Here is a 9,094-nt window from a genome sequence, read left to right as displayed (position 1 = left end):
TGTCACTGGTTTATGTTGGTGGGAATTAAGGCCGGTTTTTTCTCCTCACTTTAAAAAGGGGGAAAAGGAAAAACACATAATATATAAACACAGACTTCTCAGAGCTGCTCTGAATCCTAAACAATTCTGTGGCCTTCAGTTCTGTCATCTGCCAGGCCTCTTTACTGTCCTTGATTATTTAAGGAAAAAAATCATAAAGGCAAATCTCTCTCTCTTATTATTAGCTTCGGACAAAGTAGGTCAAGCTTTGAATTCCTGGGTCTCGGTTTGCCTTCCATTCATAACTGGATCTCAGGCCACTTAAGAGAAAACCCAGAATGATTTCATTTACTTCCCCTTCAGAGTCTGGAAGCAGCTCAGGCCAACACCTAAAGGATGTGTCGAGATTTTATATGCAGGATTTCTCTCATATATCACTTGTCCTGCCTTTGCCAACACATAAAAAGGGAAAGGGTGTTTGGGTGAACCTGTCTCCTGGAGAAAGCTTAACTCTTTCCTTCCTGGCACCATTATGACCAGAGAGTTGGAGACAATAAATCCATCCTCTGAAAAGGACAGAACCATTCTTTCTTTCATTCATTCTTTCTTTCTTTAACAAAGGACTGTTGAGAGGCTCCTATGGCCAAGCACTGTGCTGGGGGCTGGCACTCACTGTCATGAACAGGGTGGACATGTCCCTACCCTCAGAGAGACTCCAGCCTCTCGGAGAAGATGGACAAATCACTAGACAGTTGCAGGGCAGCAGGAAGTGGTTTGACAGAGGTAAGAACACAGAAGAGGGCTTGGAGACAGGTACCAGAGGAAGTGACTGAAATACGGTGATGAGACCTGGATCCACTGTCCTCTGGGAAATGACGTGATAAAGATTGAACTGCCAGAGCATTATTTAGGGAAGCAAGGGCTCAACCGGAAGCAGTAGTATTAGAGGATACAATCTCAGACTCCCTCTCCTGCCCCACTAACATTTGAACCTGTGATCATTCTAACGTATGCTCACATCTCAATCTACTTGTGGTATCCGTGTCAGGACTGCAAAATCACATTTTTGATATAGAGCTCACATGATGTAGCCTTAAAATAAAAGGAAATCAGAACCAACATGTGAAATTATCTTTGTTATTTGAAAGGTCAGGGTTGTTACCAGAACATTGGGTTCTTGTTGTCCCCCAGGATAGAAATCAAGAGAGACAACAAATGGGAGTAGAACAGTAAAAGTTTATTAGCTTATGCACAGGAGAGGCACAAGGGAGCCAGTGCGGAAAGGAAAGGGGCAGGTGACTGGCTTGTTAGAGAACATGATTTTGGGGTTTTTATTAGGCAAAGGCTGAGGAGGAGTGCCTTGTCACGGCACGTAGAGGTGGGGTTGTGCCTGTGCTTGTGCTGTTGTTCAACGTGCCACCTCAGGCGACGCATGTATCGTTAGCATGCTAGCTCTCCACCCCTGGGTGTGATTTTTACTGTGCTGATTGGGCTAGGGTCACCTTCAGTGGACTGCTGGGTGCTAGGGTGCATGCGTAAGTCCAAGCAAGTCCAGAGGCAGCGGAATGTGGACCTTAGGGGCCTCTATCTGATTCTCCTAGCTTGCCGATTGGTTAGGAGCCTTATCTTGTTAGGCCAGGGGCCTTGCAGATGGCCCTGTCTTGTTAGGCTGGTTCCTGTCTCAGGGCGACTACGAGACAGACGAGTGTGCCTCTCTGAACATAGTGCTGCCTTCCAGCAGGGTGAGGATTCCGTGTTCTGGACGAGTCTGAGCATATAAAACCAAACTTACACAGTTGGCAATTCTCTGTGTGATGAGTTCCTCCTATCTGGAGATCCAAAAGTGAAAAGGAGGGTAGCATCCCACATCTAATTTTAACCCAAATTGAAAACAAATTCCTTTTTCCTCAGCAGGAGTTCCTTATCAGATAGAGGCTTTTCCTATTTTGCACTTCTCTGGCATTTGAATTAAGAGACCTGATCCGCGTCGAGTATTTGTTCAATAATGCTGAAAGTCAGTGCACGTTGTTTAGCCTGATGTTATTGCAACATTAAGTGAAAGGCTGCTGTCTGTGCCACCTACGTAAATGCTGCCGCACACAACCCGCCCCCAGCATGCAGCAGTAGTTATTTATTTGGGGAAGTGTAGTCTAGTGGTGAAGCATTGTGGTCAGAGCACGGGACCAGAAGTCAGGAAGATGCGTATAGCAAAATCAACTCCTTCAGGGACTTGGGGAATTCACTTCTCAGACTTATTCAACATCTACATATTTCTAACCTTTGTCTTTTTCATGTACTGATGTTCACTTAGCATCTAGCACAGTGCCTGGCCCATAGTAGGTATTCTCTAAATATCTATTGAAGGGATGAATGAATGAATGAATGCCCTCATCCAAGCAAGGTGAATATATATTCTTGTCCTTTATGGGCACTTTGAAACCAAATAGATAATGTTCTTTAAATCTTTGGAAAGGCTGAACAGGCTGAGTCTTTTATTCTTGGGTATGAATAGGCAAAAATTGGGGAAGAGAAAATAACAAGATGTTAGGGCTATTTTCAGCTGGTGCAGTTTCTGCGTATAAAGAACACCCCAGTGGTTCGTGATGAAAGATCAAACTTACCCTTGTTTTTGAGCCCCATGAGAAAGACAGCCAGTGCCCATACATAAATGCCACATTGTCTGCAATGACAATAACCGTGTTACCACCACCCTCTAATTTATTCATTCTAAATGTCTGGACCCAAGGGGGAGAAGCCTTCCACAATTTTTGCAGGACTCACACACACGTGAGCCCAAGGAAGGGTCTTAGAGGTCGAAGTTACTCACCCTGTGGCTCAGACAGCGAGCAAAAAGACTGCCCCTATTTTAAAACAGTGGAGGCTCGGGATTACCACCACCATCACCATCCACACACACACACACACCCTACCACCACCACCACTAATCAGTACTAGGGATTTACCCTCTTTAGGAAAAACTGTTTTCATTCTGAACAGCTCTTGGCTTTTTGACAGGAGATGATGATTCAATGGGATCCCCGTCCTTCTGCTAATGCGAGCATTTAAACAAAGCTCTGTGTGGTCCCTGGGACACACTCCATCTGGAACTGAGGAAACTGGGGAACAGCTACGGTGCCTAAGAAGAATACATTTCAGCCCAAGCCCGCGGCATCTTTCACCACAACCGGCAGCATCGGACCCTCATTCTGTCAGTCATGTTGAACCTTGCTGCAGAAACCCGAGCTCCCCATCGGCAGACCAGCGAGTCTTCTCCAGGCTGTCAGCTCCCCAGATGTCCTGAGCTGAACTTCTTCGGCTCTGGTGGACTTCTTAGCTACTGGAATTCCAAAGGAACCTCATCCACGTCACTAAGCCTACAGGACAACAACACACCCTCACTAAGAAAAACCTCAATTGCAGGGCTCCCATCCAATGGGAAAACCCCACAACCGGCATGGACAGGACCAGGGATGGCTAAAATGGGCTGGCACATTATGTGCTCCGATGTGTCAAGACATCTCAAGCATAGTTTACACCATTTTATCCACCACTTGACTCAATAAGAAAGATCTTTAAAAAGAGATGTTAAAAATTATAATGCTGGGGCCAGCCCCCGTGGCCGAGTGGTTAAGTTCACACGCTCTGCTTCGGTGGCCCAGGGTTTCGCCGGTTCGGATCCCGGGAGCAGACATGGCATCACTCATCAAGCCGTGCTGAGGCGGCATCCCACATGCCGCAGCTAGAAGGATCCACAACTAAAAATATACAACTATGTACCAGGGGTATTTGGGGAGATAAAAGCAGAAAAAGAAAAAAAAAAGATTGGCAACAGTTGTTAGCTGAGGTGCCAATCTTTAAAAAAGATAATAATTATAATGCAAAAAAAAAAATTCCCCTTTCCTAAACCAGGAAAATCCTGACTGGTATGGAGGAATTCAGAGTTACGCTGCCTTCAAATCTATAGATCATAGTTTCATCCTCAGATGTGAATACTTTTTGTCTTAGTTTAATATGTGATTGTGTTGTACAAGAAAACTCAGTTGCAACTCCCAGGTGAGGTCTGATTTTCTTCCCTGATGTTTGACCTGGAGTGTCAATGAGTTACAGATCCCTTGTAAAAATCCAAAAAATGACTCTACTGAAGAATTCCACCTTCAGACTCTGACCCTCCCAAGATTGTAAAGTAATCAATTAGATAGGGACAGACCGAGACCGTACACTGAACACTCTCCCACTTAGTGGGCCTCTGACTTAAATCATAACACTAGACACTAAATCAAAAATCCTTCCAAACTTGTTTAGTGGCTGATTTACAGAAGCACATTTAGAAAAAAATCTAGACTCCTTACCAAGGTCTGCCAAGTCTGTGTGACCAGGCTCCTGCCTAGCCCTCCAACCTCATCTGGAACTACTTTCCCTCATTCATTCCATTTCAGCCACACTGGCCTTCTTTCTCTTCCTCAAATATGCCAAGCTCGTTCTGCAGCTGGGCCTTTGTACCCACTCTCCCACTCCCCCCAAGATCTTCATGTGTTGACTCTTCTGCATGATCAATATCTGCTCGAATAGCACATTCTCCAGGAAGCCTGTCCCATGCCCCATCCAATTTTGTGTCCCTTCTCCTTGCCCCTCAGTCACTTTCTGTCACATTACCCAGTTTATTTTCTATCTAAGACTTACCACTATGTTACCCTGTTTGTTTACCTATGACTCTTTCATTGTCTGGCTTCCTCTACGAAGCCATAAGCTCTACGAAAGCAGGGGCCTTATCTGTCTCGTTCAGTAGGTGTGTATCCTCAGTGCCTAAGCTTCTTGACATGAGTAGACACTCAGTAAATGTTTGTGGAATGAATGAACGTTAAACAGAAAGGTCATCAGCTTTTGTCCGTGAGGCTGAGAAGGCAGCATAGATTCTCTTTTTGGAGAAGGGGGCTTGATGGGTGACTTCTTGCCTATCCCCTCCTCAGGTGAGAGGAACCAAAATCCTGTTCAGCACCTTCTTTACCAGGCGTAAGAATTTAGATGCTCATAAACCAAGGAGCACTCCCATCTCTAGAACTGTACAAGCCCATCATATCTGCTGTCCAAAGGCTTCTGCAACATGCCATTCAAGAGGGTAAGGGTGCTGTAGTTTTAAATCCACAACCACCCCACACGGAAACAGTGATCAGCGAATGAGAAATTTCATCTGGTGTGGGTCATCCCCCAGATCCTTTCTTTTCCACAAACTCAGCCTAAAACTACAAGCAACTTTTTAGAAAATATTGGGCATAAAGGTAAAAACCTAACCAACTTTTATTTTAAAAGTGCTGGGAATAGTACTTTTATGGCCCCCCATACTAAAATGATTATGGTACCCTCCCAAGTAATTCAAAATAAAAACAATATTAAATTGCAAACTAAGTTTTTATTTGAAGAAATAAAACTTACAAGTATGTTGAAATCATGCCAGGATGTAAGTTCCATGAGGAAGGGAAAAATTGCTGGTTCCCCAGTGCCAGGAACCGTGCCTGGCACAATAGCAAGCACTCAATAAATAGAACAATGGATACAGTTTTCCTAAATCTTTCTTGAATGCCCCTTACCCCGACCCCCACCCCTGCCCCTGCCTCTGCCCCAGCACATGCTTATCTGACTTCTTGGGCAATCCAGCCATGATTGTTTGACTGTTGATTGTTTGACTTGCACTGGGCGGAAGGACTGGAGTAACCACAGGATCACCTGAGGCCTGGATGCAGTGCCTCCATCAGCCCCGTCTGGGCTGGAGCAGATCTCAGCGCTCACAAAAAGAGCACCGTGTGCCCCCGACCAGTTCAGATTGCTTAGCACTGAGGGATGGGATCAGCCCACAGAATTCCTCATTTGAATCAAGTGGCAGAACCGTTCTATTCCTTTCTCCAGATTAATCAAGTGGTTTGGACTAAATCATGGGTTACCTGCCCAGAGGGTGTCTGTGGGTGAAGAATCTTGGCTCCCCCTGTCTCTGTTTGCCCCAAATGGGAAACTCCACGGTAGGTGGGGATTTTGGAGTTCGTTTGCTACTAGTACTTCACCATCCAAGTCAAGTTTATTTGAAGCCAGGGCTTCGTCCAGCTGATGTCTCTCTGAGCTTGGAACTTAGAAAAGAGTGAAGGAAGGAGTTGTGAAATAGGCTGGGGAAATTGAAAAAACCTGATGTTCTTCAAACAGCATTCCACTCACTGGCCTGCCAAATCAACAGCTCCAAGCCACAGTGACTATTTGGACACTTCTTACTCATTCCTGGCCCATGTAGTAAAATGACCAGAGAAGCAAGTAAAAAATAATAATGGGGGCCAGCCCTGTGGCATAGTGGTTAAGTACGGTGCACTCTACTTCACCGGCCAGGGTTCAGAGGTTTGGATCCTGGGCGCACACCTACACCACTCATCAGCCATGCAGTGGTGGCAACCCACATTTAAAGTGGTGGAAGACTGGCCCAGGGCTAATCTTCTTCAGCAAAAGTAATAATAATAATAATAGTAATAATAATAATAATAATAATGGAGAAAATTGAAGAGTTTCAAATTAAGTGATTGTAGATTGTATGTTTAGATAAGAAGCAGCCCTGAGGTGTTTATATCACCCATCTGGTTTGAGACATATTTAGTTCCATTCTTATCAGATATCTTTACCCTGCTTTCTGTTTTTCCATTGGTTTCAGAATTCCCTGCAGGGAGGAAAGGGGTTTCACATACCTCAAATTATTATTACCTTGCACAAGAGCCAGAAAAAACCAACTACCTATAGATACTAGGGTATGGCCTCTCCAAAGTTAATCCTTTCTTAAATCAAACTGCACAGAGTCAGTTATCCTATTCTTTAGTCTTCATTCAACACCTTCATTGGCACCCACCAGGTGTCAGTCACTGGAATCCATAGCAAACAGACAAGCTTCTTACGAACATGAAGCTCACAGTCTAGTATGTAATGTAACAGACAAGAAAATGAACAACCAAAAATGTCAGATAAAAGTAAGCACTGGGCAGGTAATTAAAAGAGAGGGATATGTTGTGAGTGACTGTGTTCCTGCTTTGGATTGAGTGGAAGGAGGTGACATTTATCATGAGAAGTAAATGACAAGAAGGAACCAGCTTTGGAAGAACAGGGAGCAGAACATTGCGGGCAGAGGAAGTGCTTCCCAGTATAAAGTTAAGTAGTGAGAAGCGTAACTCTTGATTCCCCCGCAGCTCTGAACCGAGCCACCCTTCTTTCCTTGCAAGGAGCACCTCAAGCCCTAGTGTCTAAGTAATCAACAAGCCATCTCCCCTCCCCTAGACCATAAACACCAACTTTTGGATCAATGCCATCAAATCTGGAAATGTCCCAGCTATTTCCAGTTTAGTTCCCTCCCTAGTTGTTGCTACACTTCAAACAGGATCTGGGCAGTTCTATTTCATTCTCGTACAGTAATAACCCATATGGATCCTTCTTATAGATGGCTCCACGCTAAAATCGCTGACTGGTAAGATCTCTCTCAGTAGATTAGGGAATCTTAAATGAAAGCACTGAAAAACAGTGACGTAAATTGCCCTAAACCAGGCTTTGAGGTCTTCCAGGGCCCTTTTTCACAGGAATTTGAAAACAGGCACATTCCATTTTGCCCTTTGTTAGGGAGCTATCAACAATAAACAGAGTTCAGCTTAGAATTTGCGCTGTAAAACAGCAAAACACGGAACAACCCAAGCTTTCTCACCCAGGGCGACACTCCCCTGGATTCTGTTGATACTCACCCAGGGTTCAAGCAAGGCCATTTGGGAAGTTTGTGGGGGACTAAACTCTCAAAGTATTCGTTTCTTGAATTCCTTGTTATTTTGATTGCACTGGAGACTATCCCACAAGCCATTATCAGAATCTGCCCATCTTGAGTTCCTGTAAATATTACGTCTGCACAGAACTATGTGAACTATTTCATAGCTGGAATATGAACCAAGCTGTGAAAACTCATTAATAGGAATGACATAAGAAGAGCATTAAACCTTAAATGAGAGAAAATTTAGTCGCAAAGGAAAGCTGGCTAAAGGATTATGTATGTGTTGGGGAAAGAGTGTAGCCCTCAGAGACTGATTATTCAGCCCACGCTTGATTATTTAAATCCAGCAGCAAATGTATGCTGACACACACTTCTGGGGGCACTAGGGTGACTTTCATTACAGCAAGTAGAAGAAGCTGAGTTCAGCTCTCAGAGGTCATTCTTTCCATAGTTGATACTAATTGTTCCAGTCAATGGAGACCAAGGGAAGCTGAGGCAGTGACCGTCAACTGTCAGTGATTCCTGGGAAGGAGCAAACTATAGGCAGCTACTGTCATGCCTTCTGGAGTTGAGGGCCAAGTGCAATCCAGTTGCCAACTTCTGAGGCAGGGGCTGTCTCCCATCTTTGGCAGTCCCAGCCTCTGGAAGACTTGTAGAAAGGCATTGTAACATGGAAAGCAGGAATTAAATATGAATTACTAGTATTACACATCTCTGCCCCATCTCCCACTCTTCTCCTCAATGAAGCCGACTCTTATCCAGACCTCAAACTGGAAATGTCATATCCTCATGGAGGACTTCCCTCATAGAGGGTTCCCGTTGAATCAGGAACCCTCCAGAAGCCCTCAGTCCACCCTAGGCTTTGCATTTATAGCACTTAACACCATTTGGCATAATATATACTTACTTAGAAAGCAACTGGGCTGATATCTAAAAGATAAGTTCTGCAAGATGGGGGTCTTTGTTCTGCTCACTGATGGACCCCCCCAAACCCCTAGAGAAGGGCTGGTATTAGTAGCTGTTACTGCTGGTTGAACTTGTTTGGTGTCTGTCTCTCTACTCCAGGAAGGCAGAAACCTTGCCTGTTTTACTCATCATTGACTCTCTAGCCCTAACATAGTAGCTGACCACATAACAGCTGCTCAAAAGATGCTTCTTGATGGAATGGAAATAACAATAGCTAATATTTACTGAGTTCTTCTTCAGGGATTATGCTGGGTGCTTTATAGATATTGTTTTGTTATTTAATATTCAAATTTTAATAATATAGGTATATATTATGCCATTTTGGTTGAATAGGGTCAGTAAATTTTTTTAAATAATTATAATTTATAATATAATTAT

This window comes from Equus przewalskii, chromosome 25 (genome assembly GCF_037783145.1).
Source record: "Equus przewalskii isolate Varuska chromosome 25, EquPr2, whole genome shotgun sequence".
Lineage (NCBI taxonomy): Eukaryota > Metazoa > Chordata > Mammalia > Perissodactyla > Equidae > Equus > Equus przewalskii.
The sequence above is the reverse complement of the archived record's forward strand: the minus strand, read 5'-3'. Positions refer to the sequence as shown.